This window comes from Schistocerca cancellata, chromosome 4 (assembly GCF_023864275.1).
Source record: "Schistocerca cancellata isolate TAMUIC-IGC-003103 chromosome 4, iqSchCanc2.1, whole genome shotgun sequence".
Classification (NCBI taxonomy): domain Eukaryota; kingdom Metazoa; phylum Arthropoda; class Insecta; order Orthoptera; family Acrididae; genus Schistocerca; species Schistocerca cancellata.
The window spans coordinates 475,236,414-475,261,995 of record NC_064629.1 but is presented as its reverse complement, the minus strand read 5'-3'; positions in this window follow the sequence as shown (position 1 = coordinate 475,261,995).

Below are 25,582 nucleotides of genomic sequence, written 5' to 3'. Positions count from 1 at the left end.
TCAGACATAAACCTTCTGGAATATCATCGACGAGAAAATCAGAGAAATTAGAGCTCATACGAAGGTCGCTCTTCCAACGCACAGTTCGAGAATTGGTAACAGGGAAGAGGAGATACGGTAGTGATGCCAACTGTATGATCGATCATACACCGTATGCCCGTATTGTAAAGTATGCCTAGTTGTAAATGCATACACGGCCCAGTCACATTAATGTGACTACCTGTCAAAAGCAAGAATAATTGCTTTCAGCGGCACTAAAGTGCAGGAAGAGAGTCAATGAAGTTCTGGAAGGTACCGACCGGGATGTAGAGCCATGGCGACTCCAGTGCCGTGGCTATCTGCCCTAGGTTTCTTGGTTGAGGATCCATGACGCGACCATCCCGATCGAAGTGGTCTCACAGATTCTAGTTTGAGTTTAAATCCGTGGATTTTGGTGGCCACGGGTGTACGGTAAACTCAACCTGGCGCTCTTCCAACCACACACGTCCACTGCGAGCTGTGTGACACGTTGAATTGTCCTGCTGGTAGATGCCATCGTTGCCGGGGACACAAAAACTGCATGTAGAGGTTTACAAGATTCCCAAGGATAGATGGGTACGTGTATTGATCCAATGTGCCTCCCAGAATGACGAGACCACCCAGGGAATGCCATGAAAACATGATACCACTTCTAGGGCACTGATGACCTCATATGTTAAGTCCCATAGTGCTCAGAGCCATTTGTACCATTAAGCTGAGTTGTCAACTCCAGTGATGAACAGAGCGTCTCTTACTTCCACACTAAAGTACAAAGTGCAAGAAAAAGTCGGAAAAGAATTTAAGAACCGAGTATGTGCGTGGATTAATTACACTTTTCCCCTGCTACCGTATGCACGACAATGCGGCATCTGCCCTTACCACAGTTAGAGATGTGTTGTCGTGGCCTGTTACGTCACTCCAGAGGGATATTTAACGATCGTGATAGACTCTAGAGATTGAGCATGTTATTAGCCTGAGAGTCTCTCATGAAGGGAAGGAATTCACTGCTTATTGATAAAATCAATGATGAATGCACCGCCCGCCTCTGAAATTCCGTGACTGATTTTATTCTTGGTGTAAAAATGACGTCAGTGCAGTAACTATGGTGGCAGCTTGAACCAACAACTGTAAAAAATGGTTTTACATTCGACCAGTCGGTTATGAGAAGGCAGTGTTATGTACTGCGACCGTTGTTTGTCAACGTTGGTTCAAATGGTTCAAATGGCTCTAAGCACTATGGGACTTAACATCTGAGGTCATCAATCCCCTAGGCTTAGAGCTACTTAAACCTAACTAACCTAAGGGCATCACACACATCCATGCCCGTGTCAGGATTAGAACCTGCGACCGTAGCAGCAGTGCGATTCCGGACTGAAGCGCCTAGAAAAGCTCGGCAACAGCGGCCGACTTTTCAATGTTGTTGTGTCACAAATCGCAATGTAGCAACGAACTGAACAGCTTTAAATCAAATGTTCAAGTCATTCTCCTTAATTATTTGAAGAAAAGAAAATTGTGTGTAAAAGTGTGTACGTGCAGCTTGGCTCCCCGACAAAAAAACAACGACGTGGGGACGCCTGCAACAAATTGGTTAATATGAGAACTTGAACACTTCTTTTCTGGAAATAATCATCACGGGTAGAGAGATTTGGTGTTATCAATACGAACCTACCACAAAGCAATAAGGTGAAGAAATGGTCTCTGATGGTTCGCCGAGACCTAAGATGATGCGAATGTGTCGCGTAGGTTGAACAACATCCCAAAGAAGAACCTTTCTGAGAGTTTCGCATGGTTGTATGAACATTCTGTGTGTTGTACTCAAGCGGAGGGGACTATGTAGAACATCTGAAGCAAAAAATGGTTCAAATGGCTCTAAGCACTATGGGACTTAACATCTGAGGTCATCAGTCCCCAAGAACTTAGAACTACTTAAAACTAACTAACCTAAGGACATCACACACATCCATGCCTGAGGCAGGATTCGAGCCTGCGACCGTAGCGGTCGCGCGGTTCCAGACTGAAGCGCCAGAACCGCTCGGCCACACCGGCCGGCGCAGCATTAGCACCCCTACGGTAAACAACATGTGTAAGCAATGGTGTGAAAATAATTATGAGTGAAATTTTGCCAATGTGCTAGACACTGCCAATGTAATACAAACTGCAATTCCTGCAGTGCATATTGTTCACGGATGAGGGCTATTTCAACCTTGATGGTGTTTTCGTCTGCCACAATAGCAATGTTTGGAATTTGGAATGATGAAAATACAGACTCCACGCTCATCATTCATTGTACAAGAACAGCTAACAGGCTCGACGTGGAAAAGTGGTTCGTCTAAGGCAATCTTTCATTTATTTACATTATACGAACCTCATCTCCAATATAGAAGCAATTAATGAAAGACGAAAAACAAAAAAATGAGGATAATAAGTTATTATTTGCTAGCAAATTGTTTAGATAATGTACATAAAAATGATGATCATTCGACACGAGCCACCACAGGGTTTGGAAACTAGACTACTCCTCTTGTTGTTAGCGAGAGGATGTGGTTTCAGCACGACAATTGGTTATCCCAATTCGATATTAATGTCCACAAGCACCTGAACAATGGATTCTCTGATCGTTGAATTTAAAGTAGCGTTTGCTTCTCATGGCGAGTGGTGTCGCCTGATCTGACGCTTACATAATTTTCCAATGTGGTTGCACGAATGCGTTGATACATCATTTCCAGTCTAAACTGAAAAGGAACTGATTGGTACGATAGTAGGTTCCAATCTCGTTATACAACAGACAATAGGGATATCTGAGAGAGGGCGGGAAAATTTCATGTTCCGTTGCAATGCATGTTTTGAGACCAACGGTTGTCAGTTCCAACAGCTGTTGTGCGTTTAAGTTGTTGCTATAAATATGAAGTTGTTTATACTTCCAAAAATTAAATTTTCGTTTCTGACCATTAGTTTCTTATCTCAATATGCTCTGTTTAGGAGCTTCTACCATCTGTATAGCATAGGGCCAAAATTAAGTGGTACCCTTTGAACGAAAGACGTGCGGAAGAAATAATGTGATCTTATCGCGTTGCATTTCATTAGAAATCATTGTGCTCAGTGACTGTGAAATGGTTATGATCAGGCATGGACACAGCAAACAGTCGCGTGCCAATCTGCGTTTAATTACAGATATAACTATATTTCAGTTACAGTACAGCCATTATCAGCACTGATGATCCCTCTGATGTAGCTGAAAACCAGCTACATCTGCAATAAAATACAGATTCTGGTTCGATTCTATGGGAATGATTATTCCCCAACAACGTGATGTAATCCAGGACGGAAGGAAGGTCAGCATCGGTCGTAACGTCATCTGTCTTTTTTGTCATTTTGCAAATCTATATTTCAACTGACAGTGCAGCTACCATTACTGCTGTAAATACAAATAATACAATAATCAGACATAGAAACAGCACATTGATCACTGTTGTACACAATTACAACTGGACAGTCTGGAACCGAGCGACGGCTACGGTCGCGGGTTCGAATCCTGCCTCGGGCATGGATGTGTGTGCTGTCCTTAGGTTAGTTAGGTTTAAGTAGTTCTAAGTTCTAGGGAACTGATGACCTTAGAAGTTGAGTTCCATAGTGCTCAGAGTCATTTTCTTACAACTTGGCAATTACGTACCCTTATAAGTAGTCATGTAGACTGAACATAATTATAACGACACATATTCCAGTGTAACTTTGGCATGTACAAGCATTTATCGAACTAAGACCGCTGTTTACAGATCCATATAGCTAACCCATCGTTTTACATACGGGAAATAAAAACAGAGAGTGTTGGCTGTCCGGCAGTGTAACGCTTATCATAATGATTTTTTCAAATCTTTATGCCTTCAGAAAAAACTGTATTTTGTTGCAATTACTATTTTAATTCCCTATTTTCCTTTTGTAGAAAATTTTCATCTTAACCCAATCTTTTATGTAAGAGCAATAAAAGGGGAACGTTGGCTATCCATTATGACGTAAACCGAGTTTAGCTGTATGGAGCTGTGAAGAGCAGCCTCAGTTGGACTAATGCTTGTAGAGGCCTGAGTTAGATTGGAATACGTGTCGTTATAATTACGTTCAGCCTACATGACTACTTACACTTAGGTGACAAAATTCGTGAGATACCTTCTAATATCATGTCAGACCCCTTTTTTTCCCGGTGTTGAGTAGCAATCCGACGTAGCATGGACTCAACAAGTCGTTGGAGGTCACTTGCAGAAGTACTGAGACGTGCTGCATCGTTTAGCCGTCTATAATTGCGAAAGTGTTGCCGGTTCAGGATTTTGTATACGAAATAACCTTTCGATTATGACTCATAAATGTTCGAAGGAATTCATGTTGGGAGATCTGGGTGGCCAAATCAATCGCTAGAATTGTCCAGAATGTTCTTCAAATCAATTGCGAACAATTGTGGTCTGGTGACATGGCGCATGATCATCCATAAAAATTTCATAGTTGTTTGTGATCATGAAGCTGATGAGTGACTGCAAATGGTCTCCAAGTTACCGAACATAACTATTTCCAGTCAATGATCGGTTCAGTTGGACCGGAGGACCCATTTTATTCTATGTAAACACAGTCACGCAATTGTGGAGCTATCACCAGCTTGCACAGTGGCTTGTTGGCAACTTGGGTCCATGGCTTCGTGTGGTCAGCGCCACACTCGAACCCTGCCATCACCTCTTACCAACTGAAATCGGGACTCATCTGACCAGGCCACGGTTTTATAGTCGTCTAGGGTCCAATCGATATGGTCACGAGCCCAGGAGAGGCGCAGCAGGCGATGTCGTGCTGTTAGCAAAGGTACTTGCGTCGGTCGTCTGCTGCCGTATCCCATTAATGCCAAATTTCGCAGCACTATCCTAACAGATATATGAGCCTCAGCTTGCAGATGACTGCACCCTGAAAGCTCAATAGCCGCAGGCAAAGCCGCCTCCACATCTCGGATCAGGCCCCCAGCAGACATTCCGAGTGCATATTTACTTTCTTTCCAGCCCTGAGCCCTGTCTGCCTAAGGGGCTCCATAACGCGCCTAACGTTGGAGCTCCTGATGACTAATGAACTGCCTGAGCCTGCTCTGACCCTGCTGAAGGAGGGTCCACCTGTCCACTCACAGGGTGACTGAGCGAAGCCAGATGGCCAGTCTCCAGACTAGCCCTCCACCTCGAGTGACGCGAACTCGTTACTCCCCGCCTCGGCGTCGGGCACACTATGAAGTGGCAGCAGAGACTATGGACGAAACAGGCGACACCTGAAGTGTCCCATATGACGCGACATGTTCTCCGCCGTTGCTACACTCCGAGGCAGCAGCCTGAAAGTGACTGACCGTAGCCAAAAGCTCACTGAGCTGTTTGTGAACTGCAGCCAGCTCCTCCTGCGTCCGCACACTGCATGCACATATCCTACTCATTTGTGCAAGACTAACTGATGAAGAAAACTGTAAACGCAGACAGAATCCTAGATATGCAACTCGCTATCCTTCAGATTTCACAATGGACGCTGATGTCTCAGTGAGCTATGTAGCTGGCTGTTCAGAAGAACTGAAAGCTGCGCAACAGACTGCCTGAATTTACACTTAGAGAATGCAAGCTTACACTTCTTCAACAGAAAAAACATCCACGAAACTTAATTAATATACTACGAGTAAAGCATAGGAAAAGACAAACACTTAACTTGCCTCTCTGTAGATGTGTATCAGTCGACAGCTGGGACCTTTCTTCTCATCAGTCGTTAAATGTATCTCCCACTTTTTCAGTTCATGTAATTATTCCCATGTGACAAAGAATGTAATGTTTTTCCTATGTAAACACTCTACGCTATTTTTATATGTTCTGTACAAATAACTTCTGCATAAATCGCACAACATTTTTACCTTTGCTTGCAACATTCAGTTGTCACCTGAAGATGACCAACGAAGGTGAAAGCCGCTTCGTGACAAAATAAATACGATTTTGTGCAACATAACAAGTGTTTCCCTTTTTGATATCACTATCATGTTCCCGAGGGCATGCAGCTATACTGAATGGTTAAATGATGATGGGGTCCTCTTGGGTAAAATATTCCGGAGGTAAAATAGTCCCCCATTCGGATCTCCGGGCGGGGACTACTCAAGAGGACATCGTTATCAGGAGAAAGAAAACTGGCGTTCTGCGGATCGGAGCGTGGAATGTCAGATCCCTTAATCCGGCAGGTACGTTAGAAAATTTAAAAAGGGAAATGGTTAGGTTGAAGTTAGATGTAGTGGGAATTAGTGAAGTTCGGTGGCAGGAGGAACAAAACTTTTGGTCAGGTGTATACAGGGTTATAAATAGAATATCAAATAGGGGTAATGCAGGAGTAGGTTTAATAATGAATAAAAAATAGGAGTGCGGGTAAGCTACTACCAACAGCATAGTGAACGCATTATTGTGGCCAAGATAGACACGAAGCCCATGCCTACTACAGTAGTACAAGTTTATATGCCAACTAGCTGTGCTGACGATGAAGAAATTGATGAAATGTATGATGAGATAAAATAAATTATTCAGGTAGTGAAGGAGACGACGAAAATTTAATAGTCATGGGTGACTGGAATTCGAGAATAGGAAAAGGGAGAGAAGGAAACATAGTGGGTGAATATGGATTGGGGGAGAGAAATGAAAGAGGAAGCCGTCTGGTATAATTTTGCACAGAGCATAACTTAATCATAGCTAACACTTGGTTCAAGAATCATAAAAGGAGGTTGTATACATGGAAGAATCCTGGAGATACTAGAAGGTATCAGATAGATTATATAATGGTAAGACAGAGATTTAGGAACCAGGTTTTAAATTGTAAGACGTTTCCAGGGGCTGATGTGGACTCGGACCACAATCTATTGGTTATGAACTGTAGATTAAAACTGAAGAAACTGCAAAAAGGTGGGAAGTTAAGGAGATGGGACCTGGATAAACTGACTAAACCAGAGGTTGTGCAGAGTTTTAGGGAGAGCATAAGATAACAATTGACAGGAATGGGGGAAAGAAATACAGTAGAAGAAGAATGGGTAGCTCTGAGGGATGAAGTAGTGAAGGCAGCACAGGATCAAGTAGGTGAAAGACGAGGGCTAGTAGAAATCCTTAGGTAACAGAAGAAATATTGAATTTAATTGGTGAAAGGAGAAAATATAAAAACGCAGTAAATGAAGCAGGCAAAAGGGAATACAAACGTCTGAAAAATGAGATCAACAGGAAGTGCAAAACGGCTAAGCAGGGATGGCTAGAGGACAAATGTAAGGATGTAGAGGCTTATCTCACTAGGGGTAAGATAGATACTGCCTACAGGAAAATTAAAGAGACCTTTGGAGAAAAGAGAGCCACTTGTATGAATATCAAGAGCGCAGATGGAAACCCAGTTCTCAGCAAAGAAGGGAAAGCAGAAAGGTGGAAGGAGTATATAGAGGGTCTGTACAAGGACGATGTACTTGAGGACAATATTATGGAAATGGAAGAGGATGTAGATGAAGATGAAATGGGAGATACGATATTGCGAGAAGAGTTTGACACAGCACTGAAAGACCTGAGTCGAAACAAGACCCCGGGAGTAGACAACATTCCATTAGAACTACTGACGGCCTTGGGAGAGGCAGTCCTGACAAAACTTTACCATCTGGTGAGCAAGATGTAATAGACAGGCGAAATACCCTCAGACTTCAAGAAGAATATAATAATTCCAATCCCAAAGAAAGCAGGTGTTGACAGATGTGAAAATTTCCGAACTATCAGTTTAATAAGTCACAGCTGCAAAATACTAACGCGAATTCTTTACAGACGAATGGAAAAACTGGTAGAAGCCAACCTCGGCGAAGATCGGTTTGGATTCCGCAGAAATGTTGGAACACGTGAGGCAATACTGACCCTACGACTTATCTTAGAAAATAGATTAAGGAAAGGCAAACCTACATTTCTAGCATTTGTAGACTTAGAGAAAACGTTTGACAATGTTGGCTGGAATACCCTCTTTCAAATTCTAAAGGTGACAGGGGTAAAATACAGGGAACGAAAGGCTATTTACAATTTGTACAGAAACCAGATGGCAGTTATAAGAGTCGAGGGACATGAAAGGGAAGCTGTGGTTGGGAAGGGAGTGAGACAGGGTTGTAGCCTGTCCCCGATGTTATTCAATCTGTATATTGAGCAAGCAGTAAAAGAAACAAAAGAAAAATTCGGAGTAGGTATTAACGTCCATGGAAAAGAAATAAGAACGTTGAGGTTCGCCGATGACATTGTAATTCTGTCAGAGACAGCAAAGGACTTGGAAGAGCAGTTTAACGGAATGGACAGTGTCTTGAAAGGAGGATATAAGATGAACATCAACATAAGCAAAACGAGGATAATGGAATGTAGTCGAATTAAGTCGGGTGATGCTGAGGGAATTAGATTAGGAAATGAGACACTTAAAGTAGTAAAGGATTTTTGCTATTTGGGGAGCAAAATAACTGAGGATGGTCGAAGTAGAGAGGATATAAAATGTAGACTGGCAATGGCAAGGAAAGCGTTTCTGAAGAAGAGAAATTTGTTAACATTGAGTATAGATTTAAGTGTCAGGAAGTCGTTTATGAAAGTATTCTTATGGAGAGTAGCCATGTATGGAAGTGAAACATGGACGATAAATAGTTTGGACAAGAAGAGAATAAAAGCTTTCGAAATATGGTGCTACAGGAGAATGCTGAAGATTAGATGGGTAGATCACATAACTAATGAGGAGGTATTGAACAGACTTGGGGAGAAGAGGAGTTTGTGGCACAACCTGACAAGAAGAAGGGACCGGTTAGTAGGACATGTTCTGAGGCATCAAGGGATCAGAAATTTAGCATTGGAGAGTAAAAATCGCAGAGGGAGACCAAGAGATGAATACACTAAGCAGATTCAGAAGGATGTAGGCGGCAGTAGGTACTGGGAGATGAAGAAGCTTGCACAGGATAGAGTAGCATGGAGAGCTGCATCAAACCAGTCTCAGGACTGAAGACAACAACAACATCATGTTCTGCCTAACACCGACTGAAAATTCAAGTTTAGTGTTTTAATTCGCTAAAAAAAGATTTATGTGTTTCCTCAGAAGGATTCTTAACTGGAACTCAATGTTTAAAGCCTAATAAAAATGTTTCAGAATGATTGTTTTATGTCTATGACTGTTCAAGACGTTTTGCGCGCTGAGCACGTGAATGTCGAATTTTATTTCGTTTGTGTATACAGTTACCTACCAAATTCACGTTTCTGCCACTGATTTCTGTGTATAGTGAGATGGTCGACCACGGCTACCATAATGTGCTGGTTGCTGTACATGAGGCTGGCCTGTTGACGGCTGAGAATCATCACGATCCTACATCTGCATCTACATTGATATTTGCTGTACCTGATCAAAAGTATTGGTATACCCCAGCAAAATGTGGAATTGACCACTAGATGTCACGAGGGGCGCAAAATGTATTGTTAAAGAGAACTCAGTGACTTCGAACGTGGGCTAGTGATTGGACAAGTCGTTGTCGCCTCAGTGACAAATCCATCAGGTATATTTAACCCCATTTAAAGCTAACGAAGTCGACTGTTGGTTGTGTGATTGTGAAGTAGAAACGCGAAGTAACAACCACAGCTAAAGCAATAGTAGGCAGACGTCATATATTGACAGACAGGTACCACGAGCATTGTGGAGAGAGCCGGTCGGAGGGGCCGAGCGGTTCTGCTACAGTGTGGAACCGCGAGACCGATACGGTCGCAGGTTCGAATCCTGCCTCGGGCATGGATGTGTGTGATGTCCGTAGGTTAGTTAGGTGTAAGTAGTTTTAAGTTCTAGGGGACTGATGACCTTAGAAGTCCTACAGTGCTCAGAGCCATTTGAACCATTTGAACCATTGTGGAGAGAGGTTATGTGCCGCGCGGAGTGGCCGTGCGGTTAGAGGCGCCATGTCACTGATTGCGCGGCCTCTCTCGCCGGAGGTTCGAGTCCTCCCTCGGGCATGGGTGTGTGTGTGTTGTTCTTAGCATAAGTTAGTTTAAGTAGTGTGTAAGTCTAGGGAAAGTGGTTCAAATGGCTTGAAGCACTATGGGACTTAACATCTGAGGTCATCAGTCCCCTAGAACTTGGAACTACTTAAACCTGACTAACCAAGGACATCACACACATCCATGCCTGTGACAGGATTCGAACCTGCGACCGTAGCGGTCGCGCGGTTCCAGATTGAAACGCCAAGAGCCGCTCAGCCACACGTAAGTCTAGGGACCAATGACCTCAGCAGTTTGGGCCCTTAGTATCACACATGTTTGAAAATTTGAACAGGGGTTATGTAAAATCACATGAAATCAGACGAAGGAACTAATCGTGAGTTCCCATGTACTACCAGAAGTCGAACTAATACAGTGACTGTAGGTAGGGTGTTAATAAGAATTGGATAAAGTGGTCGAGCAGCTCCTTATAAGCAACAAATTTCTGTCGTCACTGCTGAGTGACGCTTGAGGTGGTCTAAAGAGCGACGGAACTGGGCAGTGGATAACTGGAAACGAGTGTTTTGGAGTAATGAATCATGCTGTACCCTATGGAAATCCAATGGAAGGGTTTGGGTTTGACAAATGTCTGGAGAAAGATGCTTGCCATCTTGTGTGGTGTCAACAGTGAAGTACGGACGAGATGGTGTTACAGTATGAGAGTATTTATCGTGGTTAGGGTGTGGTCCCCTTATCGTGCATAATAAAACTCTAATTGTGGGAACATATGAACACATATTACAGCATTGTGTACTGCATACTGTAGAGTAACAGTACGAAAACGATGACTGTATCAGCATGACAATGCAACCTGTCGTATGCAGCACCTATGAGGCAATTATTTGTGGATAATAACATTCCTGAAGTGGGCTGGCATTCACAGGGTTCTGATCTGAAACCAATGGAAGTCCTTAGGGATGAGTTAGAGCGTCGTCTTCGCTCCACACCCCAGCGCTCAATACCACTACATTTTCTGGTATTGGCTTTTGAGGAAGAAGGGGCTTCCATTACTGAACAGACACTCAGACACATTTTTGAATGTTCCTCCGCTGAATTGAAGCTGTTATAAAAGGGAAGGATGGACGCACCACATATTAATGCCCAGTATGAGGTGTCCGAATACTTTTTGTTGGATTGTGTATACTCCAAATTGGAAGTTACGGCACCTCGTGCACGTTACTTCATATAACACTGTTATCCAACCCCCCTCCCTTTTTTTCTTCTCATATCTGTTCCTGTCGTAAACAAGGTGCAAGAGGAACAGCTGTTGCTAAGCCACCGACAGAGTTGGGATTTATCAAGTTTTGCAGACGTGGTCATTTCTGTAAGTAACGAAATACAAATTTTTTCTGGAAGCTGGGTTGTTTTATTCACTATTCCAATACACCATATTATACCCCACTCTTTTCTCTTCAAAACTCCATTTCTCAACATAATCTCCGTTCAATGGGACGGTCTTATGCCACATTACTTGGAGGACCTGTATGCCCGCACGGTACCACTCTACAGCTTGACGTCGGAGCCACCGTCTCGCTACATCAATAACCTTCCCATCATCCACGTTCTGCTTAACTGAGGGGCAGCACAATACACTTCAGAACTGATCATGGCACTATGAGGAAGGACATCAAGCAGAGTAACCCCTTCAGAGTTCCAGAAGATTGTCTGCGTGACTTTATCGGCGAAGGGTGCGGCTTTGAGTTTTTTCTTCAGAGAAGAGGTGGTGTGGCGCCACTGCATGGATTGCCGTTTTGTTTCCGGTTCGAAACGATGAAGCCATGTTACATAGCCTGTGGCGATGCTTGACAAATAATTGTCACTATCACCTGAGTAACGCGCAACAATTCCGGACAGTTGCTCTTTATGGACTGCTGTTAGGCGGTGACGAACCCAGCGGACACACACCTGTGAGTACCCCAGCTGGTGGACGGGTGTGTCAGCACTGCCAACAGAGACGTTCAGTTGTGCAGTGAAGTGTTTGATTGTAATGCCTCTATCATCTCGAATGAGAGTGCCCGCCCTTTCCAACATTGCAGGAGTCACACCTGTGTGCGGCCGGCCGGCGCGAAGGAGACCGGACAGGTTTACGCGACCTAGTTGCCCTGATGATGGGGCCCGGCCAATTACTCATCATACTTTTGTTCTCTGCCAGGACTCCGTACACATTCCTCAAGCGCCTATGAACGTCCGCGATGTTCTGTTTTTCTGCCATTAGGTACTCAATGACATCTCTCTGCCTGGAACGCACTTCCGTTATAGACGCTATTTTGAAGGTTACGTATAGCGCCACCACATATCGGAACTTCATGAAATCATTGAAGCTGAAATGGGAATATTCCACGATGACCCATAACAAATTCCGTTTTTTTTTAAACCGAAACTGGTCGATAAAAATGTGTTGGATTACTTATTGATTGCCCCTCGTAGGTACATGTAAGTGTAAGGAAGCAAGATGTTTCTCTAATCCATTGGGATCGTACACAATCAGTATTTAAACAGTTAACCTCTCAGTGATGTACGATGTCTCTTCATATGGTTCAAATGGCTCTGAGCACTATGGGACTTAACATCTGCGGTCATCAGTCCCCTAGACTTAGAACTGAGCACTATGGGACTAAACCTAACTAAACGAAGGACATCACACACAACCATGCTCGAGGCAGGATTCGAACCTGCGACCGTAGCAGCAGCGCGGTTCCGGACTGAAGCGCCTAGAACCGCTCGCCACAGCCGTCGGCCACAATGTCTCTCTTGAAGCGTTTACCACTGGATTTGGATGAGTATTGCCGTAACGTTGTCGCGCTTGCTAAGTAAACCTCTGATGGAACACACTACACTCCTTCTTCATTGTTTCCATTAATGACTAGGTAAGGGTCTCATGCTGACAAAAATACTTAAGAATCGAGTGCATTGTGAGTAATAAATAAAATATATTTGTGGCTAAAGGCTACTGGCTAGTGGGGCAGGGAGGTGAGCCAGACATGAAACGAATGCGCGCAGCGAATTAACGACAATGGATCTGGGCTGAGTGTGGTTCAGTGCTGTTTCACACGCACGTTTAGTCAAATTGTGGGCTAGTCCCCAATATACGCCTTATAAAATACAATACACAAACAACTAAAACAGGATAACATACAAAACAAGGTTTCCACGATTAATAGCCGCCGGCCGAAGTGGCCGAGCGGTTCTAGGCGCTACGGTTTGGAACCGCGCGACTGCTACGGTCGCAGGTTCGAATCCTGCTTCGGGCATGGATGTATGTGATGTCTTTAGGTTAGTTAGGTTTAAGTAGTTCTAAGTTCTAGGGGACTGATGACCACAGCAGTTAAGTCCCATAGTGCTCAGAGTCATTTGAACCATTTGAATTGATTAATAGCCAGAAGGCGGACGGAGATTCGCTGATGTAACAACAGTTAGGACATCTGGACACAATATTAAAATAAAATACTTCTGCCAAGTCATGAAAACAGCGAACCATGTATGATTGGATAAGTACTGCGAAAGAGAGAAAAAAATGGTTCAAATGGCTCTGAGCACTATGGGACTCAACATCTTAGGTCATAAGTCCCCTAGAACTTAGAACTACTTAAACCTAACTAACCTAAGGACATCACACACACCCATGCCCGAGGCAGGATTCGAACCTGCGACCGTAGCAGTCCCGCGGTTCCGGACTGCAGCGCCAGAACCGCTAGACCACCGCGGCCGGCCGAAAGAGAGAACTGTGACTGAATGCTATTACTGTAAGAAAATTTGTAATACGAATGAATCAGAATTTAACTTTAACAGGCACCGAAATTATTGCTGATTAAGCGCAATGTGCAGGGAAAGGCGTATAAGCAGCTTGAAGGGCACCGTTTGTTTAGCCTGAGGTAGTACGCTTCGCTCAAGTGTTTCTCTTTTTTTTTCGTTCTTTCTTTTCTGCTGGTATTTTATGTTGTGACAAATCATGCATATTTTGTTCCGTTTTTCGTGAAACCAGCGGGTCCCGTACGGAAACGCCAGGAAAAAGATAAGGGCTGATGTATCACACCAAACAGTAGTGAAAAATTGGAAATTAAATTTAGGGAAATGAACGGGGTAAATGGGAAAAATTTTACGACGCTGGAAGAAGGAAGTAACATTACGGTCTAGCATCCCATCCGTGATGCAGCCATCAGAGACGGAGTACGCACTTCAACTGGAGAAGAATGGGGATGGAAGTGGTCGTGTCCTTTCCAAAATAACTATTCACATTTGGCTTCATGGATTTTGGGAAACCTTTGGAAACCTAAATTTTGATGGCCGGGAGGGGATCTGAACCGCCGTAGTGTTAAATGCGAGTACAGCGTGCCAACCAATGCGTAACCTCTCTCGCTAAGACGCTGGAGGGCACGCCGACGAGGAAGCGCTAATGTCAACAGCTGTGGAGGAACGCACGGATGGCCCGTCGATTACGAAACGTGCCCCACAGCAGTGCTGCGCGCTGTTCCCACGGCGTGCCACTTTCTCGTGCCGTTGCTTCGGCTGCGTGACGTACCGCAACCGGCGACCGGCCCATCCATGAACACCATCCTATTCGCTGCAGCGCTTTGCTCCCGTCATTTGCTCCTTTTTGCACATATGAACAAAAGTGTGCTATTCGTGCCCATAAATCTTATTACTCCGCAAGAATAACACACAGGGACGTGATAAGAAACAACGAAAAATAACGTTTCACGAGAATTATTATAACTCACGAAAACTAAGAAGTAACCGATAACTCTAAAAGACGTGAGTCAAATCTTATGAAGCGTAGAGAAAACTTGAACAAAACTTGAACAAATACTATACCTTAAATAAAACTGACGTGTACGAATGGGTGTGCAGCTGTGATGTCGACGAATGGGTGTACCAAACTGATAATGTACACGAGAGGTCATTTTGGAATGTAAGTTTTCACTGGACACGATATTTTGAGTTGTGTTTAGTGGTCCAGTCCTAGTTAGTGCTATCCCAGTTATGATCTAAAAGTTGACGAGACGATAGACTACACTTCCATTCATTTATTAATGGTTTCGCCTTCGATAATGATTACAAAACGTGTGACTGCGTCTGTACCGGTGATCCTGTATGACAGAAAAGAATTCTGAGGACTTTTTGTAATATCCTAGTTGACGGAATTGTCTTTTCAAGAAGTTATGTAAGAAAGAAGACACGACAAAAGAAAAGTGGTAAACCAACAACTTTCTCTAGTACCGTTATATGAGCGTTTCGTGCCACTATAATATTCTGCAAAGCTTTCTTTATAATAACCATATTTCCTTAAGCTAACAACGCCTGACACTGAAGTATCAAACATCTCTCACCACTGAAGAACGCTGGTAAGAGGATAACACGTTTTCCAATACTGCATTGTTACACAGGAAGTCTTACGTAGCCAAGGTTCACTACGTGAGCTTCTTTTATATAACACTGATCAATAGAACGTGTCTCTTCCTGTGTCAGTTCACAACTTTCTTTCATGGTTTTTCTTATATTATTACACTTCCCTGTTAGGGAGTGGGATGGCAAAGTGATAAAATCCTCTGTGAACCAAATATTTTAAGACGGTAAAATCAAATAAATAATGTGATAATTTTAAGTTTAAAAGGATACACAGTTGATAGTTTTACCAGCAAAAACGAGAAAATTTGTTGACTTCTCAAAACTATTTACGGGCTGGAAATTATTTATAACACGTAAAATACACACGGGAAACGGTATTTGATACGGCTAGGAGATCATTGGTAGTAATGATATACCTGAACAACCATGTACATGATTGAAAAGTTAAAAGGACTGAATATGCTGCGACGAAAACAACATGAGACAAATTACTGTAGTTTACGATGGGGAGAAGGAAGAGGCTAAAGCAGAGACGTGGTTAGCTAAGGCTGATACGAAGCACATATATCAGGAAATATATCATTGCTGGGGAGTGGTGTTTGGTTGCAATTATGGAAAAAGGAGATGGATAACTCATTGGAGATTCTTAGAGAATTTAATATGGGTATAATGGCGTAGCAGGATAACTGGACTGGTGATAAAATGTCATGAGATTGAGTGCTGGGACAGGGTTCTCCCGTTCGTTTAGTGGGTTAGATGGTTTTGCAGGAATAGAAAGAGAAAAAGGCATGAGAACTACAAGAGTTTGTACAGGATGCAGTTTGAAAAAGTATGAGAGATGGGGGAGGTGAAATGAAATGCCTATGGCTCTAGGAGGATTGGAGGAAGCGGGGGACAGTTAGATATATAGAGTCTTTACAATACTAGAGGATGTTGGTGGAGGTAAAAGTGTGAGAATGGTTGCAGGAGGGGGAACAACACGACAGAAGGGTAAAAGGCGTAAGAGAAGGTGTGGTTCATTTGAAATACGTGAGATAGTGATGGGTGAGACGTACTCTCATGCAGACATAATTAATTTTGAGGGAATGATTTTGTAGTTTCAAGAGAACACCAGAATGTCATACTCAGTCAAATGCGTTTTGAATCGAAAGGGAGACGAAAATAGATGACTTACATTTATTTATATGGATGTATGGAAAATGGCTAAGGTGAGCCAATTAGTCATATACAGTATATAGAGAAGATGCGGTGGAAGCTACATTGGATGTTTTAGATAAGTGGGTCTGTTAAATAAAGTAAAGTCTTATGGCATGCTTTTCTGGAAGACTTTGAGGTGTAGGTTCAGCTACTTTACTGGAAAGGTTATACTTCCCTTGCCCAGAATGGTACTTTTCCTTCGCGAAGTGAGAGAGCTCTGTGTTAAGAGTAGGTTCGTGTAAAACGCGCACGTGCGAGAGTGCGTTTGTGTGTATGTGTGTAAGTGCTGTGGTATGTTTGTATTGTATGATGATGATGATGATGATGATCATGAGAGAAAGAGAGAGAGGGGTGGAGGAGAGGGTGAAACACAGTGCCAGTACATAGCCTATTCTTCTTAAATAGCAACAATGGGGCAATCGGACTTCACGTCATCACCTGTTGGGCGCATCACCATCAGCAGTGTCACATGCCTTCACTACAAAAGACATTCCGGAGAGGTATGGAATTTAATCCAGGACATTGGCACTAAGTGTTGATCACGAGCCACCTCTCCTCCCATTTTCGGAAAAATACTGGCGGTAAAAATTTCTTGCACTGTGAGAAAACTATCTGGCTCACTTTCGAGTCGAGCGACACCACACAGGTGTGCTTTGGCTACGTCGGTTATAGGGCGTATAGTAGATACCTATAGTTTCATTTGGCTACTATTCTTCAAAGGTGTTTGTTAAAGACAGTCATGAGGTTAATTAGTGTATAGGATGATGTATGAGATGCTGGTTTATCAGATTCCTGGAAGAGTATGACTTCGAATGTTGTCCACAGCTTTGTGTAAATGACTGTAAACAATAGTTTCATACAAAATAACAATGTTTTAATGGAGGACTGTGGGACGTTACTTCACGTGGCTTGTATAACTGTAGCATGACCAGATGGAGTGTTTTGTTCTTTTGTTAGTATCTGCGTTTTGTCAACGAGTGTTTTATACCGTCTTTAAAATGCTGTGCAACTACTAGAAGTTTGGTGTATCTATGTTCGCATGTTTGTAGTTATATGAGTCTACGTTAAGATCGAAAGTGGGCTATATATGTGGTCAGCGAAGATGTCTTCTATATATGATATGAAGGAACTGTCTTTAGTGAGGTGGGTGGTAAGGGTAAGTTGTTATGTACGGAACTATGATGATGGGATCATTCTGAGGAACGTGTTACACAACTTTCTGGACTTTATGGGGGGTTTCATTTAGTTTAGCGGTTGTTATGTGCTACGGGTGCAGAACTATTCGTTGCCTAGGTGAGGGGATTCTTGGAATAGGGAATGAGTATATCGAAGGAGAGTGAGACATTCATAGTGGATGATTCAAAGAGAGCGTGATATGATTAATTAGCTCGTTTGTAACGTAATGTTGTAGTAAAACACATTGGCTAAAGATGTCGTCATAGCTCTGGAGGTTACGATTGTGGCTTTCGATTTGGGTACATGTGTGGAAATATCCCTGAACTTGTTGACATATGTGACTGAGTAAAGATTGGATATGGTTTATTGCTTGGTAAGAGATCTAGAGATGGATAGGTAAGTGATAGAGCCCAATTCGATCCAGATTTTCTTCTGTTTGTGTCAGGAGGTTTGAGGAAGGAATAACAGTGTCATAGATTGAATCGTTATGAGTTTGTTTATAAGTAGGGACTGTTGAGAACGTCAGTAAACTGACATCGCTTCTATTTTCCCTTAGGGAATGTAGAAGCTTAGGTTAAGATCAGCAGCTAACAAATATATGTCGAAGGTTCTTTCTACGTGGGTAAGGATGTAATACGTAATCCAGTGGTTAAAGCTGATTCAAACAATTGTGAGCGTTGGTTGGAAAGTGGTGAGATGTAGGTATTCAGCGGGATCATTGAGGAGCGAGTGTGTCTTGAAGGAGTTATTTCGGAGATGGGCAACAGTACTCTACCATAAGAGTTATGATTCCGATCATCAGTCAGATGTGGAGTGTAGGGAAACATTCATATGGAATGATAGTGTTGGAGGAAGATTACCTTCGGAAGGATTGTTATGATGTCATGTCACCTGAATGTGTGTGTAAGGAAATCTTTATTGGAGTGAAAGACACACATTTTTTTGTTATATATGTTGCACAGATGGTTTTTCTGTGTCTTTTAATCACCTGCAAAGAAAATACACATAGTGCAACAATATTTATTTAGCGTAGGAACCAGAATCCCTTTCTCATCCACTACATACCCAAAAATAATCTCTGCAAATATGGATGTGTGACTATATGTGTTCAAATCTTGTGCTTTCTGGAAGTGTAGAGCCAACTTTCACAGTCTTTTTCAGATAGATCTGGTTAAGTTGCTTCTTTGCGAATCAGTGTCCCCGCTTTTCCTTTGCGAACTATTGGCTATGAGATCCACCCGCACTCCATTAAAAAAAAACTACTCTTCGTGGCAACTACAACTGCCCGGCTTTTTTAAAGGGCACTCTTGGTTCGTGGGGAGGGGTTGATGAAGGGAATAAGATAAACTATTCTTTTAAAAGGTGAAACTGTATTTGGGTCGTTAATTCTCTACATTTCCTTACCCGAATTTTCTAGCGCATTATAGATACGGTAGCGTTCAAAGTGGAAGTGGGAACAATTGTCCCTTGAGATGATGTCTTGGGGTACAGTTCCGAATCGTCAGACAGTGTTCTTAAGTCCTATATTATATATCAAACTTATCTGCAGTAATAAATCAATAGAGAACATATGATGATGATTATTCCTTCGGAAGAGGACAAATCGTAGTCCCCCTTCGGGCTATTCGTAAGGAGTATTTATAGTCCTTTCTCTTCCACGACAATGAATGTAAACATAAAAATATTTCTACAGTTCATTAGCAGTCATCACAGTCATCCACACCCTACAGAGACACAGATGTACTAAGCTGCGGATAGAAGAGAGGAGTCAAGTATATTTCACTACCGCTAATTAAAAGCTGTATAAATGATCTGCTTCGATCTAATGAGTACGTACACTGTGACTTCTGTACTATAATATTTAAATTCCATATGTATTCTAGTAGGACATTCCGCATAGTTTATACAAGTAACACGAACTCTTTCGTACACGTTGATGAGATAGAAGAGTATGCACTAACAAAGTTAGAAAAGTGGTCCTCTGATAGGTCTTGCAACAGAAAATGAAAATCATTCCATTTCTCGTAGCAGTGGATTACTCACTTCCATGCTAAAGACCTGAAAGCTGTTCTACTGAAGCTAATTACAATGGCTTGACAAAGGACGGAAGACCCGAATGTCAGCAGCAGCCGTCTAAACATCTCGACAATGCTGCATATCTGATAATCTCTGCGTTTGTGTGAGAACAATGATCAGCAGGAACTATCGCTTTCGTCACAGCCTGAGAACCTGCAAGAGGAGTCCCTTGTAGGGGTCGGATAAGGTTACTTTTCTCAAAAAAAAAAAAAAAAATCCTCGTGACGGCTTATGTCATCATCAGCTACACGATAAAACGATAAAACGAAGGTAATGGCGTACATCTGAGTTAAATCCGGTGGTGCTGCGGGAATTATATTAGGAAATACTAGACTGAAAATGGAACGCTACTTTTACGATTTAGGGAGCAAAATAACTGATGATGTTAGAAGTGAACAGGACATAAAATGCAGACTTGTAAAAGCAAGATTTTTTTTTTTTTTAGAGAAATGTGGTTATAATACTTTTGGGTGTTGTACTATGTAATTGCATAATATACTTTAAGGTTTAAACTACAAAACTGACGTTTGTGCCATATTGCAAGGACCTTCCTTAAGGCAAGACTAGTGTTACAGGATTTTTTTTTAAATTGTGTGTGTGATCGTGCTCAAGTACTATCAGTTTTGTGGCTAGGCTTCCTGTGTAATAAGTGGAAAGGTAAACAAGGCCCTTCATTTCACTTTTTAATAAGGACTGTGGGCTCATAGCCCTCTAACCCTTATGACTTATTAATACTTCTGAACTTTAGTTACTGTGCGTTTTGCAGGAGGAAAGGTGCCCTTATTTAGTGCAAGCTATCGGCGTGAATACGCCTATTTCTGGAACTTTATTGATCGTAGAACATAATAGGCAAGTCATGACGTGAAGGAGAAGGTAGAAAGGAGACTGTTCGTGGACTGTCCGGCTTGTTGATGGTTGGCACCTGTCTGCAAATTAGAGCTTGGTTTCTGGTGTGCGCAGAAACACACTGCCAGTCCGTATGTAGCTGTTCGTTTAGCCTGTCGCGTCCGTGGCAGGTGAGGCTTACGTCCGGCGACCGCTCTCGGCCCGTCGGACTGACACAAGTAAGTTTTTAGCCATCCACTCTATTAATGTTGCCAGCCTGCTTAATAACCGCCTCTCGTATTTTGCGTTGGTGCTTCCACGACTTTTTTGCCCGTAGACGGGCTTCCCGGAACATGATAAGTTGTCCACAGTCACGGTGGTGTTCCGCTGTCGCCGGTTTATTGTGCTGTGTTAATAGCACGTAGCGTTCATGTTGTGCTACTCGTGCACTGACAGGCCTCTCTGTCTCCCATATGTGGACAGCTCTGCACCCACAACACAGCTCATAAAAAATGGTTCAAATGGCTCTGAGCACTATGGGACTTAACATCTGTGGTCATCAGTCCCCTAGAACTTAGAACTACTTAAACCTAACTAACCTAAGGACATCACACACATCCATGCCCGAGGCAGGATTCGAACCTGCGACCGTAGCAGTCGCGCGGTTCCGGACTGAGCGCCTAGAACCGCTAGACCGCCGCGGCCGGCCATAGCTCATACACTCTTGCAATATTGAGGTTGTCCACTATGTCGTTGGTGGAACCTATCGTGCCGTGGATGCTGCGGCTGGTGTGAACCTCCGAAGAGGTTTCAGACTGATTTTCCACAATAGCCACAGGATCTCTGACGAGGCAGGTTCCTGCCACCTTACTTACGAAACTGGGTAGACACACGACGACATCGCAAAGTAACCCACAATAAATGGGGGAGACGCCGCAACAGTATGATAAACTTTAGCAGTTGTATCCATTTAAACAGTTCAATAAGAAAGCACCACATCTAGGTATTGTTGTGTATTTATCTGGGACACATATAGAGCTAGCAATAACTTCAAGGTATGATCTTCGCTCTAGCGCCCAAGACGTGTGATAATCAGTGGACTAAAATAGGAAGTCAGAGGTCTTTTATCAGAAGCGCCCAAAGAAATGCGTCGAACGATGTGCAACATCTACATGGCTGCTCTACCTCCTTTGTCTGTTATTTCAGTGGCTAAGAGGGCCATCCTGAAGAGGCTGCGTTAGGGCTAAGATATAATATCTCATCTTGCTGAGAAGGGGAACGTCAGTGGATTTTTCCTAAAAGCTGACTACATGAAGACGTTAACGACAGTTCTAAAGGATAGGTTCTACAAGATAACTGACAGGAAACAGATTTTTATCATGACAAGAAAGACGATTACACTCCAGGACGCCTGTATGTTACAACAAGAGGACGCAAGCTCTTTGAAATCACAAAGAGATCACTGATATATACAGTAGTAAAATATCACTCCACCGTTCAAGATACCCACTTGTATTACTGCAATCACCACATCAGAAATTTAGAACCGTTTGGGAATATTTTAAGAACAATACAATTGGATTCGCGCAACATATTGTACAGTGCTTATGTCGGTTCACTGTTCATCTTAATTCTCTTGCAAGAAACTCTGTCTTTATTGGAGTAACGTTTTTGAACGTCATTTGTTTAGTATTGCCAAACACTAACAGATTTCAATCATGATAAGAACTTCGGGCAGTTTAATGGGATTACAATGGGCTTGCTTCTCTTACCTGTCATGGTGAATTTCTTCACGGAAGAAGTTGAAGAAATCGCGATAAAGACAACACTACACCACCGAAGAAGTACACAGTTACGTACTCTCTGGGCTAATGCTTGCGTCACCTAAATAACATTCATTAAGACAATTCATTTACGATGGAGATTGAAGAGAACAGCTACCTCTCGTTTCTGGAGGCACACATGCAAGGAAAACCTCATTGTTTCAGAATAACGCGTGATATATCACTTGTCATGACAGTGGCTGTTTCACTGTGACGAGTCACAATTCCTGTACACGCCCTGTCGTCAAGGGCGCACCAATGTGCTACGCTGCTTAAGAGCCAACTCACAACGAGTTATCGACGCAAAAGGCGTCGTAAACCAATTTAAACATTTCAGTCAGCAGCCAAGTGAATTTTCAGGTCCAAAACAGACTCGTTGCAGGCAAACTTTTCATGGTACGTAACGGGTGGTTTCATAGAAAAGAGCGAACTGGTCTTATCCCGATGCACCAACGGCTTAATAAGGCAGATTGTCACCTGAGACCCGGTCCAGCGCAGCTGTCTTCGGCAAAGGCCTCTGTAGATATGAGCCGTATCTGCTAGTCCAAAAGGCCTCCCCCGTAGAGATATGTTGTATGTGACAATTATCAATATGTCTATCCGACCAGAGAGCAAACATCTGTTTTTCTTCGTCGATATAATAATAGTACTCTGGGACATGGGGTGGACAGGAAACGCACTCATAAGGAAATTTGTCTTCCAACGATAAACAGTCATCATCCAAGACAGTGATCTCCGTCTCTGACAGCGCAGATTCACAGAGTGTGGACAGTTTGCAACGAGGACAGCATATCGATGAAACTGAATCGCCTGGAATATAACTTTGTTTCCTGTAGTTATAGGATAGATGACATTAAGAAAGTGCATAGGACACCAAGAATTAGAGGCAAGAGTAAAGAAATAGACCAGAGAACAACTTCACTACCGTATACTATCTCAGCCTCCACAAGAAATGGCTGAGCTCTAAAGAAGAAAGTAATCACAGACATCTTCCGACAACCTGCAAAAATAATAAATCTTTGGGTAGCGTGAAAGACAATCTAGGTCTCTAAACATCTAGGGTCTAGCTCAGTCGTTGAGAATGCAGCAGGTTTTACGTCAGACAACACTTTGTACGTTGCACTTGGCATATGCACTAACGAGTAAAACCAGTGTGACCACTGCCCACCGCGAGACTGAATGCCGTCTGACGGCGTTGCGGGCACCTTACGCTGCAAGAAAAGTGTTCAGGGTGAGTCACCTAACATTACCGCTGGATATATTTCGTAAACCACATCAAATACTGACGAATCGATTCCACAGACCGAACGTGAGGAGAGGGGCTAGTGTTACTGGTTAAACAAACCATAAAATAATGCACGGAAGTATGTTTCTTAACACAAACCTACGTTTTTTTAAATGGAACCCCGTAAGTTTTGTTAGCACATCTGAACATATAAACAAATACGTAATTAGTGCCGTTTGTTGCATTGTAGAATGTTAATTACATCCGGAGATATTGTAACCTAAAGTTGACGCTTGGGTACCACTCCTCCGCTGTTCGATCGTGTGTATCGGAGAGCACCGAATTACGTAGGGATCCAAAGGGAACGGTGATGAACCTTAGGTACAGAAGAGACTGGAACAGCACATTACGTCCACATGCTAACACCTTTTTATTGGTCTTTTCCACTGACGCACATGTACATTACCATGAGGGATGAGGTACACGTTCGACGGGCGTTTCATAGGACGTGGAGGACGCATAAATTGGCCAGCCCGTTCTCCTGATCTTACACCTCTGGACTTCTTTCTGTGGGGTACGTTAAAGGAGAATGTGTACCGTGATGTGCCTACAACCCCAGAGGCTATGAAACAACGTATTGTGGCAACCTGTGGCGACATTACACCAGATGTACTGCGGCGTGTAGGACATTCATCACGCCAGAGATTGCAATTGTGTGCAGTAAATGCTGGCCACCACATTGAACATCTATTGGCCTGACATGTCGGGACACGCTCTATTCTATTCCGTAATTGAAAACGGAAACCACGTGTGTACGTGTACCTCACTCCTCATGGTAATGTACATGTGCGTCAGTGAAAAAGACCAATAAAAAGGTTTTAGCATGTGGACGTAATGTGCTGTTCCAGTCTCTTCTGTACCTAAGGTCCATCACCGTTCCCTTTGGATCCCTACGTAATTCGGTGCTCTCCGATACACACGATCGAACAGCGGAGGAGTGGTACCCAAGCGTCAACTTTAGGTTACAATATCTCCGGATGTAATTAACATTCTACAATGCAACAAACGGCACTAATTACGTATTTGTTTATATGTTCAGATGTGCTAACAAAACTAACGGGGTTCCATTTAAAAAAACGTAGGTTTGTGTTAAAAAACATACTTCCGTGCATTATTTTATGGTTTGTATTAACCAGTAACACTAGCCCCTCTCCTCACGTTCGGTCTGTGGAATCGATTCGTCAGTATTTGATGTGGTTTACGAAATATATCCAGCGGTAACGTTAGGTGACTCACCCTGTATAAGCGGAAGAGAGACGAATGAGGAGTTATTCTAGCGACTATACGGTCTGTAAAAGGGAAAATACACGGATGTAAGAAACACTGGCAAAGGTCAAATTGTTACGGCCTAGCTCCAGAGACCGAGCGAGCTGGACACGCTACGGCCATGAGCATCTTATGGAAAGTGCTTGACTACGGTGACTTAGTGTTAGACGTCCACGCCTATCACTGAACTTGGAGATCGGAGGCTTTCCCGCTCTGTAAAGCAGAACAGTCGGTGATTTGTAGAAAATTTGACTACAGAGCTCAATGCTGATGCAGGCATGAGTATTTCGGAGTACACGGTTCAGCGCACATTTTTCGACATGGAGTCCCACAGCAGACGTCCCATATGGGTTCCCACGCTAACGCAACGCTGTTATCAGTAACGAGTATAGTGGGCACGATATCATGGAGACTGGACCGGGGAACAACGTAAACGTGTTGCCACGTCGGGTAAATCACGTTCTTTCCTACATCTGGTTGCCACAGTTCTCGCGTTCTCGTTTACGTCGGAAAGTAAATCGATTTTGTGACAGGGG